At 32.1% G+C, this 15,402-nt stretch overlaps 1 protein-coding gene across 4 annotated transcripts in view; it reads left to right on the top strand.

The window, feature by feature from the left end:
• The first annotated feature begins 385 nt into the window (after nt 1-385).
• The window catches only part of FucTA (glycoprotein 3-alpha-L-fucosyltransferase A), an 84,288-nt gene continuing 69,271 nt past the window's right edge, over nt 386-15,402 (top strand). Inside the window, exon 1 of one of the 4 annotated variants that reach the window (XM_085956304.1) lies at nt 386-700. The gene's annotated coding sequence lies outside the window, so the exon portion shown is untranslated. Of the gene's footprint in view, nt 701-8,045; nt 8,326-15,402 lie in introns of those variants that run through there. The other 3 variants (XM_085956303.1, XM_085956305.1, XM_085956306.1) reach the window with 3 other exon arrangements.

Raw genomic sequence — 15,402 nt, 5'->3', positions numbered from 1 at the left:
TATTTTAGAAATATGTAGGTACGAAACAAAGACCAAGATTACGTAAGTAACATAGACAATATACCTAGGTACTTTAAAATGGTATTGTATTCTTTCTTCTTGCAAACTAAATTTTCAAATCTATATGCTCCGTCTGGGGTGGGGAGGATACGTGTACGTACAGTAGAACACTAATTTATTATATTTATTATACTTACACAATGAATGTGGCTTTCCTTATGTGTGTACCTTCATACAATTACTTAGCGTTCGAACCCCATAGATAGAACACGAACGAGCTGACCCATCTTGTTTGCAAGTAAAATGCGGTCCACCCTATTTCCGATGCTCATGGCCCATGGGGTAGCGACGGCGCCTGCGTCGGGACGCCCTCTTATGGATTTTCACAGCTTAAGGGATGCTGAGAGGCAAAACGATACCGGCCGCCTGCCAGTCCGTGACTATTTGTCACACCACCCTTACAACGAACGCACGAAAAACTATCGAGAAATTTAGTGAAAACAAAGAAAGAAAAATACTGTATCAAACGTGACAAACATTACATTATAAGAAAGTTATTGTTTACTAAAATATTTCGTTATTGTTGGAAATATGTTTTGCTTTTTGTTAATAATAAATTACGTTTTCACAATTTGGTGAATTAATATTGTGACTACATAATACAACATATTTAGTTATAGTGTGAATTGAGGGACAATATGTAAGTTTTATATTATTATTATTATGATTTGTCTACCATACCTACTGTCAAAAAATATAACTTGCGTTATAAGTTATAATCTAATATCAAATGTGTTCATTTAGTACTTGTCATAATATAGCATAAGACTAATGATTGGCAAGGTAATATAGTATTGTACAAATCTTTTACAGTTAATATTAATATAAGGGTAGGTGTTCACATAAAATTCATTACGTATAAATATGATTATGCTTTATTATAGTTGCCATATTTGAATAATATTGTGCATTCATCCGTTTCGGCCATGTCATTATAGTGAAACTAAAACATGTTTTTCGCAATATAAAATCAACTAAGTACATGATATAATATTATAAATTTGAAAAACAATATTTTCGTCGTAGACGTAAGAACATTTTAGTAAAATATAATAGGTATAATATAAACCAACAGTCAAATTATTTCTTGTTTTTATATTAATAATATTATCTGCTCATAATATTTAAAAGTCTTCGTAACATCAATCAGTATTTTCGGTTTTTAATTAGGTAATAAATACTATCTCTTAGTAAAGAAATTTTGTGTTATAAATATCTTTTAACAAGGTTACCTACATATTATTAAAATAGCCGTAAATGTGGGAATTATTATGTTGGTTACTTACCTATCGTCACTGTTCTGGCAGAAGACACTAATTCGAAAAAATGACATATTGAGTTAGTTATACCAAAATGTTCCTTATTTAAAACTTTGCCGTCTGGAAACCTTCTTAATAAATAAACAGTCTTTATTTTAAAGTCATCCTATTTACGATTACTTAATAAACTCACATGATAGACCATTTCAAATATTTTGACAACTTCAAAGTCAAATTACTCAAAACTAGTATTCTCAAGTTAGTGTGTTCTGCCAGAACAGAGACGCTATGTTGGAATTATTTACCTAGTATTAGGAATTTAAATTATAATTACACACCTAATATAATAAATACTCTAAGACTCGGATTTAGTGACCGGGTTTCGCCTTTCGGTAGCTCTGGCCTCGATATACATATACGTTAACTTATAATAATAATAAATACACAAACTACTGATTAGCAAGTAAGTTGTTCGTAACTATATTTAAATAATATCATAGGTAGATAGATAAGCATGGATCTTGACGCTAAAACTGATTCATATGGAACAGTACAGAACATTTTTTATCAAATATAAATTAAATTCAATTCTTCCAAAGGATTTATAACGAAATATTCCTGTCCCCCAATAATAGCTCTGTATTTAATTTATTTGAGATATTAATATGTTAAGCTTGTGCACTAATTCTAGTGATAAACACTTCTTTTATATTCACAATATTTCACTGTGATATTATACTGTGTAATTAAGGGGAGAGGTATAGAAATTATTATTATTAAATTAAAACTTTAAACATATTTTAATTGATCAATATATATCTAAATACAATAATCCATTACATTTTCGAAATTTGGCGTTTCAATAAGTTCCATACTATCTTTATAGAAAATGATTTTTTTCTCAAAAACCTATAAAACTTACAACCAACGATGCTAAAATAAGCATATTATATGAAGGGTTTCTTCAACTTCTCTGATGATGTCATAATTAAAAAAATATATGTAGGTATATTATGTTTGTGTGCTATTATTCAGAAAATAATTCTACATAGTTTTTTTTCCATCTTTATCAATACTAAGTAGGTACCTAATTATCTCTCAAATAATAATAATATTATTATAAATTTTGCATGTAGAGATAGGTAGGTAACTAAGATTAAAATAATTTAGACTAATATCGCTAGATGGCGGATGAAAACGGCTTGATTCGTAGAAGTAACAGGTCAGAATAAAGTAATAAAATTGATAATATTGATAGAATATAATATTTATGATAGTAAATGTAGTGTTATATTATGATTATAAATTAGTATTCCAATAAAACGCACACTTAGCTATGTTCTAAATTTGTTCAGTATAAGATTTTATAATTAATTACTATGCAAACTAAATACCGATTCTTTTTTACTAGTTGTATGCATCATAATAATATAGGTAATACTTAATTATTATTAATAATAACATTATGGGGGCAGGTCAGTGATGCCAACCGTACTATAATTATAGTACAATACTATAATTTTGATTTCGCGAAAAATGTAAAATACTATAAGTTTACGCCAAATATACCAAAATACTATAATTTAAAAGGATTCAAGACGAAAAATGTTCCTGTTCTATATATTTTTCAGAAATACTATAATTTTTACGCCTTTGTACTATAATCAGCATAGAAAAATATGGCAACACTGGGGCAGGTACACTTCGATAAAATATCCCTAATATAACAGTTAGTTATTATTTTTTACGGACGGAATTGATATTGTGATTTTGATATGTCGTATGTCACCCCTTATGGAGTTTGTAAAATTCACACTTAACCTGTACCACTGCACCCGCTCTTACTCCGCCGTCTACTTACAGTGTCTCGTCCCGACGATGCTCATTTACGACTCGAGTCACTGCATCATGTCGCACCCACGAGTGGTTATCGTGTGAGAATGTCGGTTGTTGTCATTCATGCCACACTGTTCCGTATATTAGAAATATTGAAATAGAATAGAAGTAGTGAAATAATCGGCAAATTTCCCATTGGACTTTGGGCATTTTACGTTCTGTACCTACTTGTCAAGCGAAACCAAAATATTAATTAGAATATCAGTCAATCTCTTATCAGTATCATATTGACATATATTATGTGATTGAGATGGGAATGGTTGATCTTTTAAAAAATAAGATAGTTCACTGAGATCAAAATAAAGGTCTTTGGTGCCGTATTCGAGAAAGATGGCAGGTGGTGAGGAAGGTATAACCACGAACTGTACGCATTCTACGATGATCCCATCGTCTCACACGTGATAATGGGCGACTCTGTTTAGCAAGCCATGTCTCAAATGATGGATGACACTCAACCACCAGAAGCGGAAAAGGAGGGTCCATGGTGGTTAGACGGTGTAGAATGAATCACATCATAATTATCTGATGCTAAGACGGTTGGGGTGGTTTGCCACAGATAGAGGGGAGTAGAGACGTTTCTTTGAGGCGCCCAAAACCTAGATTGGATTATAGAGCCAATGATAATGTAATTATAATAATGTGACAAGCATACAAAATAATAATCATAAATAGTACAGTCAGGTAGAGTTTTATGCAACAACAACACAATGCATTCGTTAAATTTTAAATAAAAAGTATAATAACATAAAAATAGTACCTATATCAAATTATGAAAACAAGTTGAGTAGATAGATACCAGATTTATTTTTATTTTTAATGCTTGAGTGCCTGCACTGAGGTATTGAAGATGTCAATAGAAAGACTAATAGAAAGATAATAATATATCCTTGGTATTGGAGAATAAACAGAGAAGTTAATAATGTACCTATGTATTACGTGGGTCTGTAGAAATGATGCATATTTGAAGTTGTCATAATAAAAAATGATTAATTTTCGAAATCTTTTTTTAAATTAATTAATACTCGAGCATCCGCCGAATTGGCCAAATTTATTTACGATAGTATATTCATTCAGCTGAAGGTGTACAACTACATCCTACTTACTAATCTATATTGCAATCTTGTACGGTGCAATAACTATTGCAATTCATTTCGTTAACCTTTATAAATAGTACCGATATTTTGTTCCGTGATTCACTATTGAATAATCTCGATTAAAAGCAGACTGCGCGGAACAACGCCGCCAGATGATCTCTCATTTCTGTCCTTCGCATTGTTTTGCCATTTATAGTAAACTTTCGAAAAACAGTACATGCTTATTTCAAATTAGACGTTCCTGAATATGCATTCTTTAATTTCATAGGTCAGTTAATATTACACTGTATTATAACAGCGGTGGTGAACCTATGGCACGCGAGATGATTTTGCATGGCACGCATTTGAAGAGAAAAAAATAACTATAATAATAATAAATGACAAATCGCGTTGTATAAAATATAGCAGACAAATACTCATCAAGATTAAGGCTATACCTCAGCTGAGGCATGGTCTAAAAAGATCGTGACTAGGCGATGCGCGGATTGCGGGTCGCGGGTGCAAATGACGCGAACCAAACTAAATATAATTTGTCATAAAAATTCAACATGCGTCCTTTGTTTATTATTATATTCGTAATAATAATAGTATATTCATTGACATGTTTCCCTTTTCAAGTACATGCGTAACGTTTTTAAGTCACCTTTACACGATTTAAGAATATATTTATCCGACTCCATTACAAAAGAAATTGACGTGCGAACAGGTCGACTATCCTCTCCGAATGGCAACGCGCCTGACGGCCGAAATTTCGTTATACACAGTGTTGAAAATCATTTGCCGTTTCACTTATGTACGCTCTTAAGTATTACGTATAATTAAAATATATGATTGCATAGGTCGCCTATGTATCACACATAATATTATCGCACTAATTTCATAAGGCGGCGGGAATGCCGCGCCGCGAACCTCTAATTTTGGTCGATTTACAATGCTCAAGACCACTGTAGCGAGTTAATGCCTCATCTGATCGGACTAATTCAGGTGTCAATGTGTGTGTAAATAACCAAACTAATTAATACATTAACAAAAAATTTCATTTCTACCCACAAAAAATGACTGCACCAAATAAGGAACAAAAACTTGGTGGAACTAGTGGTAGTAATTCTAAACAGTTTCAAAATTGGTGGACCGAAATGTATGTTGTAATTGAAAAAAAGTTGTAAATCTACATCTGTTCTATGTTCTGTAAGTGGTATCTAGAACTTCGTCATTTTTTTGATAGAATTTTTAAAAAATATTTTTTTGTTATAACTGCTCGGCACGTCAGACAGATGAAGAATAATATTTGGGAAATTTCGGCACGCGTACGTAAAAAGATTCGCCAACCCTGTAATATAGGATAGTCTCACGCTCGTCTTGTTCATTCAGTATCAATGCATTGGTTCTGTGTCCCATCCAGGACACCTCAGCAGTCATTGCATTATTTATATTATAATACATTTTTATTTCAAATATTATAATTACTATTAGCCGTTATTATAATACCAGTAATTTGTCACAAACTCAAGAATCTTGACCGCAAAAGCACAATCGATAAGATTTGATAAGCACAGCGTTGCTTCCTTCACACACGATAAAAATAATCTTTAAAAAACCCGATAAATGTTTTATGTTCATTATTTTCTGTTGCTGGACTAAAATTTCAAGAAAAACACCCACATGTTAATTACGGTCGTAATTAATGCAGTTAACTGTTACTAATATGAATGCTTTTCATTCTAGCAACATTACACAGGTAACAAAATGGATTAGGTACTAACAAACTACATATACATACGGTGAAATTCTCTGCTAGATGCAAACAATAATTTTACTATGGCTTTGTCATTTCAAAAAATCATAAAATGTTACCATTACAATGTGAAAAGTGACCTTACTCACTTCTAACTTTTAAACACTATGAGTGTGCTTGAAACATTCACGCAACAAGCGACGGCGATTTTCTTTGACGCAGATGATTAATCCGAAAATTTATAATAGGGCCTCAAAAATGTTCAAACCAGTTATTTATTTTATTAATAATATCGCTTTAGATTTCACAGAACAAACGCTCGACTATCATTAAAAAATGTTAAAATCAGTGACGTCCTGTGAGACTAGGCAGATCATGTGTTGCTAAGAGACAGCAAATTAAGGTAGAAATTTTCAATATTATATAATATTATGTACCTACATACAATGAGATAGTAGTTTTCGTCGACATGGACGTGGACACTGGCAACTAGCACTTAGTGGACGGGGATCGCTTCACATATTTTGTCTCATTATAGAGGACAAAATTGTGAACACTTTTTCATTGGATTCAGAATACATGGAATATTGTTGGTTCATTTTTTTTAATTCATCAAGCCCTGCCTAAACCAAGCTATAATAGATACAAAATATTATTCTATCTATAAAATATCCAAATTTATGTATGATTTTATAATATAATTTTAGATAGACAAATATTTTTTGACTGTTATCTATTATGGCTTGGTTTTCGCAGGGTTTAATTGATTTTTAAATACTCACCACCACCATCTGTAAATTGTAGTCTTATTGCAATAAAAACAAATACGTATGACCATGACCCCCACAAAGGGGGGGCTGACAGGGCTCTAGCCTGAGGGCCCGGCGTGGCGAATCTACCAGATAAGTGATTTAAACACACATCACAAATTCTTTCGAATAGTAAAAAAAGTCGTCTGCGGCGCTATTTATCTTCAATATTAGTATTATTTCAAATTTTGTGGTTGTACGATACAATCTTTGATTGTGTATCGATACTCGACAACTCCATAATTCAAATAGATGAATTCAAATATACAAAAAACACTAAATATAGGTACACATTAATTTTACCGCGTACACCATTTGGAAAACGCTACTGTAGAGCATCGCACTGCCTTTATCTTTAGCGATATGTAGGGGGCCCGTCAAAGATCCTAGCCTTGGGGCCCGCTTCAGGATGTGGGGGCCATGCGTATGACTGACAAAGTTTAGTATGCACTATTTATGGCGGATCTTACCAGCCTACTTCCACCCTTCGCCACTGAGGTAGCATAATATGATAGGAAGATTGTCAAAGGCACAAAATACCTATCCAGTGAAGTCCCTAGACAAAATGCCGCCCCTAGGCAGTGGCCATAGTGCCGCCCCATTTTTGTTTACAATATTTTTTATCATCCGTGTTCGTGTTGTTCCCACCAAGGACGTCAAAGGGCAACGGAAGTGAACTAGACATCGCGAACCCGACAAAAAAGTCCTGTTAAACCTTTTATGTTAATTAATGCATTTTGTTTCCAACCAGTGAGCTGATTTATTTAAAGGAAAGATATTTTCGTTATTAAGTACTCAGCTTAGGTAGCTATTTCTATATATTCCAAATGATTCTCCTCGATTTGCCGCCCTTGGAGTAACTGCCGCCCCCAAGCGACGCTCAATCTGCCTACCCCCACGGGACGTCACTGTACCTATCGTCAATTGGTTAGTCGTACCGTATTGTATCTTTAAAGACTGTGAAACTGACAGTGAACTTTATTTAAATTTGATAGAAATATTATTAAAAATATGTTTTATTCTAATATCAAAAGTTTTTATCTTAGTCTAATATGCTGAGGATACATACACACTGTTTTGCCGTTATCTACCGCAAGCTATGCGTACCTATTAATTGTTAATGATTGTGAATGTCACTTTTTTATATAAACATGCTTCATGCTTTTGATTTTCCTTTCATGAGCAGCGTATCACTTCGAACAGGACGTTCGTAACGGCAACATCGTGAAAATTTTAACGCGTTCGAAAAAGTGACAACATTTTAATTGTAACATAATTTTCGCGCGTTTTTATCCAATGCCGTTATAATATTTCGAGCTTGAATTAAAATAAAGTTGGCGTATAATGTAACTTAGTGTAAGGTGATTTTATGTGACCAAGCTTTTTAAAATAGATATTGTAATCGTATTGTGTCACGTTTTTTCTGTGACTGTGACAAAATTGATCAAAACAGTGATCGAAAGAGTGAAAAAGTTTCTTGTTTTTTTTTTTTTTTTTAATTAGATTGAAATCCTTATTAATATGTACACAGTAACATACCATTAAACTAGTAGGTGCTTATTTATTTATATATTATACTACTTAGTATTCCTAGCAGTTCACGAAGAATTGACCGTGCACTAGTAGCGAAGGGTGGAGGTAGTCTATTAAGATCCACTATAAATAGTGCACATTACACTTTGTTAGTCATACGTATTTGTTTTTATTGAACTAAGACCACAATTTACAGATGGTACAGTTAGTTTTTAAAAATCAATTAAACCCTGCCTAAACCAAACCATAATAGTTTTGTGCGATACAACGAAATTGTGCACACTTTCATTCTTTCTTATTTGTTTTCGTTGGATTAAGAATACATATAACTCATATGGTTGGTTTACTTTTTTTTTTAAATTCATTAAGCCCTGCCTAAACCAAACTATAATTATTATTCTATCTATAAAATAGGTATCTAAAGTTATGTATGATTTAATTGCATAATTTTAGATATTTTATAGATAGACGAGTATTTTTTTGACTATTATTTATTATGGCTTGGTTTCGCAGGGTTTGATTGAATTTTAAAAAACTAATCAACACCATCTGTAAATTGTAGTCTTAGTTTAATAAAAACAAATACCTTTGACTAACAAAGTTTAGTGTTCACTATTTATGTCGGATCTCAACAGCCAACCTCCACTCTTCGCCACTGTCGCGCGCACATTCGAGCCCAGAAAACAGCATATTTTAAACATTTATTTGTTTGCCTTATGGTTACTTTATTATTCATAAATAAATAAGAAAATACATTATCGTAATCAGGGCTCGAAATAGACCGGAGCGCCGTCCGGTTCATACAATCGCCAAAATTATCGCTCCGTCACGTGGAATGAGATATTTGACCATCTGAGTTACATAGGCCATATAACAAAAATCTAACACACTTATTTATATAAAATACGTAAAATTATCAAGCGCTCCGGTTCGTAAAGTTTTCCATTTCGAGCGCAGATCGTAATACATTTCATTTCCGTAAATTCAAATCATTCAAAATTCTAAATGAGACACTTTAATCAATCCGAATAATTTATTACTATAGCCGAATTGTCAAGACACAATTCACTATTAATTATTGTCGTTGTGATTTCGCAGAAAGTAAGTTATATATATAACATTTTAAATAAGTCTATAAATCCTGTCCCGGATTTTTTTTTCAAAAATATTAGGAACGCAATCATAAATTTTTGCCGCCAGGTGAACGATGAATCTGATGTAATCATAATCAGCTTCTTTATTTTAAAATTTAATCAAAAAGTGATGAATTGTAAATTAATTACATTAATAACAATATAATCTAAAAATAAAGTGCCTATAATTGTCGTCATGGTAATCAATAATCATATAGCAATAGTTTTAATAAACTAATCCTTAGCAAATGTGGGTAGACAGATTCATAATAGTATGATTTCTTTTAAGTATAGTTACGGTATCTTTTTTGGAAAAATTGTAGATAGTAGGTATTGAATTTTTCTTCTTGCCAATATCTAATTTTCAGCGCCCCTTTTTTTCTGAGAGTCGAAGGGTCTTGATCGGAATCAAGAGGTTTTTCTACAGATCAGTGGAAATAAAGTACGGTTTTCAAAATGAAGAATGAAACTATGTTTTTTTTTATAAAGAAAAACAAATCTAAGGGACTGTCGTTTAAAGTGAAGGGTGAATGGTAATCTTCCAAATTCATATTATGAACTTATTGGGTAATATTTTCATAGCGAATCCAGCACATTTTTAGTAAAGTCGAAATGACAATCAGAAAAATGAATACAATATAAATAAAACATCAGATGGTGGCCTATTTTGATGTTTTGCTTTGTATACGTTTTTTACTTTTGTATTATTATATTGTGATTGGTTACCCAAAAATGACTTCTTCTAGTCTACTAATATACTAATATGTACTAGGCTTTTATAATAATTAAGTCAGCGCTCGTAATGAAGCAGAACGCACCGGAGCGCCGTTCCGGTTCGTGGGATTTCCGAGGATGGCGTTCCTGTTCGTAAAAACCTCGAAAATGGCGTACCGGTTCGTAAAATATCTGACTTCCAGCGAGCTGTCTAGTAGAATCCTCAAGCGTCTTACTAATATTATAACGTTCCAGTTCTTAAATCTGTTTTTTTAATATACGCGAAGAATAATAATATTTTCTTGAAATACGGAAGAGCAGCATTTTCAGTCTATTTAAGGGGTAGCACATGTCCTAGGGACGCCCCTGATTATGTTATTACTAAATCAACATATTAAATCAAATCAATCAAAATAAATACATTATTAATTATAAGTAAAAATACAGTGACGTCCCGTGGGGGTAGATGGTACATATGCAGAAAATAGAGACAAAAAAGAAAATTAATATATATTTTTAGAGTATATTTGGTAAAAATGCGTTTTATTTTCGCCTGCGGCGCTGAAAAACGTTGCCTATCCATATCTTCATTTTGAATGGCTATTTTCATTTTATCCTTCCATGGTAGGTAGTTTAGGTACCTATAGGTATAATAAAAATTCTCGCAGACGTAATTTTTTGGAAAATTATCGAGCGCTCCGGTTCGTAAAATTTTCTATTTCGAGCACTGAATTAAGTGCTTCCATGATAAATAGATCGCAGAGCATACGTGTGTGTAGAGCAGTGGTTCTCATGTGCGGCCACCAGAGGATTTTGTTGCGGCCACCAACGCTTTACAGAATAATAATATGTCAAAAATTTATTTATAAAATTATGAAATTCGTTGAATGCACATGACTTATCATCTTTTATTTTTTATTTCTTTCCACGCTCAAATGATCCATAATGTGTTTTTGTGATTAGATCATGTGTGGAGTGGTCCGTTTCTGAGAATAAAGTCAATTCAAAGAATTGGCAACAATTGCTTTGTGAAAGATCATTCAGTGTAATGCACTTCATAAAAAACAAATATCGAAGCCAGTTGACAGCTAATGTAAACTTTGAAGCAGCCATGCGGTTCGAATTGGAAAAAATGAGTATTGAGGAATTTCCATTTTATTTTTAAATAAATAGATATGTACTAAAATGTTCAAATGTATTTTATTAAATGGATTTATCTATAAATAAAATTTAGCTTTAATTTTAAACAAAGGTGAAATTTGGTGCGACCACCAGACATTTCCATAGAACTGTCAATAATTGTCCGGCCACAGTTAAATTTCACGTGAGAACCACTGGTGTAGAGTGCATGTTGCTAAAATTGTATTGTATTCGTTATGTAATGCGACATACTCGTAACTTGAATTCAACAACCATACTGTTCCATTTTACTCGAATACGTTTTTCTACAATATAGTAATTCGATAATCAAAAAATGTGCGGGGCGTACCAACTTGATTAGGTACAGATAAATTTAGCGTTTTGCCCTATGGGTTATTTTGTCATGAAAAATTATGTACAAATGCTCTTTTACGTGTAGCGCCCGAAATGGACCGGAACGCACCGAAGCGAGAGTCGAGACTATCGCTCCGTCTCATGGAAAAATAATAAAAATGACGCGTGACAATCATTTCTTTAATTTACTTTTTTAAACAATGTTTAATAATAAACTTGATAAATGTTATACACACCTATTTCTACAAATAATAATAAGATATTGTGCGATATTGTTATAAAGTTTTATGCGATCTTATTAGTGTACCAATCCATAGGATTCGCCTTCCAAGTCATCAATGGGAGTGAATATTGTATGATATTACTAATTTAACTAATTGAACGATTGTAAATAGTATATTATTTTTATAAGTACAAAGCAGTTATGTCTCGTGTGTCAGTGGTAGACACACCGCACACTGTTTAGTGCTTTTATCCGGTAGATAAAGTAAGGAAAAATTAATACAAATTTTGACAGCATATTTCGTAAAACATAGTTTTTTCGTCTGTGGTGCTGAAAAACCTTGCCTTCAAAAATCTTTAGTAGTAGTGTGTATCAGATGTCTAAAGATTAATGGACCGTAAATGTAGTTAGGTAGATATGTATATAGAGTATATAAAAAACTAGCACACTAGTATTTTGGAAAAATTATCAAGCGCTCCGGTTCATAAACTTTTCTATTTCGAGCGCCGGTGTGAGCTATAGTAAAAAAGTTATAGTAGGTATAACATATTATGCAAAGGTATGTAAGAGGGCAGAATTTCCATAATTCTTGCTATCAGACTAGCCCACCGTAGGCTATAACAGTATTGATCAAAAACTATAAAATATGTCACCCAAAATTCAGATATTTCAGTGTCCATAATTGCGTGGGAAATTATTTAATATTTCTACAATCTTGAAAACATACAAGGAAGTCACACTGTTTGAAATAGATAGGTAAGAGTAATTATGTAAAACACAAGTTGAATTTTTACAACGTTTTTATTAGCTCGTATTCTTGTTTGTCCGGTGGTTGTTTGTCCAGTAAAAATCTTGCAACAGATTTTTAACTATCTTCCCGACTAGCCAGACATTTGAAACTTTTAGAATATATCAGAACACGATGCCAATGCATTATTTTAATACTTTTAGCCATCTTTAACGGCCCAGATGCTCAGCGTAGGTCAACATGGAGCTTTTATGGTATATTCAGAGCATAACCCTGGACATTCCTTAAACGTTTTAAATAATCTATTTACATAATTTTGAAGCCTTATTATCCTTTATATTTATTTTAAGCATTTGGTGACTAGATAAAGTATTTTTATTACATAAAAGAGCATTCTTTTAAACATCTCGCTCTTATGTTTTAGAATATAGTTATATTTCAGTACATCCATGTGCAGTGGTGTTAAGAATTTTTAGATTTATTAAATTTTAAACGCATTTACAAAACCATTAGTAAAATTAATGTTAACATAATATAGTGACATATTTACGATAACAAATTATATTTTATAATCTTTGTGATCCCAAATTTGACAAGAATTAGGCATTTTATTATTCAAAAAATGGGCACGATTAACACATTTGAAGATAATTCTAATGAAACTGATTATAAGTTATGTCTTTGACCATTCAAATGTGATAAACATCCTATGAATGATTGCTTTATAATAATTATTGACCTAAAAATAAGGTAGTATTTTTTTTAAATACGCCATTTCCATTGGCATTTCCCAGTGGTTAAGCTACAACATAGGGCCGTAGCCATAAATTGACAAACGATAAATGAAGTAGGGAGTAAGATCATGGTAACGCGCGTGTTTGAACATGAACCGTTTTTTAAAAAAATATTTTTTTTCGGTTAGTTTTGGTTAGTTTAGGTTTTGACCTACACGGCGCACGTCCCCCCTTAAGCAGAATTGAATTCATTTTCAGTTAATTCTGTTTTATATGGAAAGTTATTTCAGAAAAATCCGTAAAAACTAAAAGACTATTATTGGTTGCTAAGGGGGTGGTCCTAGAAATTAAGTTATTAATATATACGTGCTACTGTGGAAATCAAAATAAAATGTCAAAATGACATTTCAGTATTCTATAATTGTTTGGTTTTTTATTTACTTCATATCAAGTACAAGTTTGAGAATATTGAGCATAATAATTCAACAGAAAATTTAAAAACGTTGTAAATAAAAAGTTCTTTTTATCTTGTAATTATTTTAATCTATGTTGTATATAATCCGGGTTGCTAATTATTTAAGTGTATCTATTTTGCATAGTAAATACAAATTTAAACAATGCTAAATCGATAATAAAAATAAACTTAGTGCAACCTATGTATATTATGTTATTGTTTCCGTTATTTCATAGCTAATTTTAAACCTGTTATAAATATTTCTTGTCAGCATTTAATAATTTGTGTTAACATAATATTATTATTATTATAAGTTAAGGAATTCCAAATAAAATCTGGTACATACAAGATTACAAAACAGAGAGATTGCTTAGTATTTGCTATGCTGGTGTAAGGTATAAGTGCATTTTGTTACAAATTAACGAAATAAAACGTGAGTTTAATCACTCGACAAAACCGCAAAATGCTTAATTTCAATGTTACTGCAACAATTATTTACACCGAGAAAAGTACTGTAGAAATTACTCTCGTAATTGAAAATAAACATATTATGCCAGTTACAAGACAATTAATGCTCCAGATTTACAGAGTTTCTCAAACTTCTTCGGCCTAAATACCACCCCTTTTTAGAAAATATAATATATATTCACCATTACTTCACAAATTATTATATTATAACTTATAACATAAAATAGCACACACTTACCGGTAAAAAGCAATTACTTAAATGCGATCTTTTTATAAGCAGAGCTTATTACAAATAACATGACAAAATATTGCCCTGTCTTACTGATCTAAAGATATAAAGATATAAAGTTGGGCGTATATCTGACATAGCAGAACTGTTTTAAGTTAAAATATAAGAATTTTTGTTTTAAAATTAATTTATGATGATTGTTGGTTCTTTAAATTGTAAAAAAAAAATGAAAATTATTTTAACTTCAAACAGACATATTTTGACCTGCCTAAGGGCTTCTTTAATGCCACTCTTGCGATGCCTTTTTGACTTTCTGCGCACCAGTCTCCTAGCGACTCCGGAGCGAAATTGATTCTACTTTGGGAATCACTGATTCACAGCCTAAACGTCTTAATAGTTATAAACGTAGCTAATCATTCAACTTCTTGTAAACATTTACCGTCTTCAGCAGGGGTACTCAACCTTTTTATACCTACCGCCCACTTTTGTATCTCTGTTAGTAGTAAAATTTTCTAACCGCCCACCGGTTCCACAGTAATAATGATTTATTTTACTTTATGTCAGACGTTCGCTAAGTTCGGCAGAAGAAATCTTTACTTACTGTAGTTAAATCTATCTTTTTATTTATACTTCGCATACACATGGAAGCATGAAGTCTGATTCAATTACATTTAATTAATTAAATTATTAATGAGATCCCTGAAGCTGATGCTGCGAAACTAAATACTGGATATCTGGCTCAATTTTTGAGGAACAAATGAAGGTCTCCTCTTTCGGAAATAAGTCCCTACCGCACACGATAAAAGCTGGAACGCCCAC

This window comes from Rhyacophila brunnea, unplaced genomic scaffold (assembly GCF_057557595.1).
Source record: "Rhyacophila brunnea isolate RB1 unplaced genomic scaffold, BYU_Rbru_1.0 scaffold_6, whole genome shotgun sequence".
NCBI lineage: Eukaryota > Metazoa > Arthropoda > Insecta > Trichoptera > Rhyacophilidae > Rhyacophila > Rhyacophila brunnea.
Note: the sequence above shows the minus strand (reverse complement) of the source record. Positions and strands in the feature narration are given on the sequence as shown.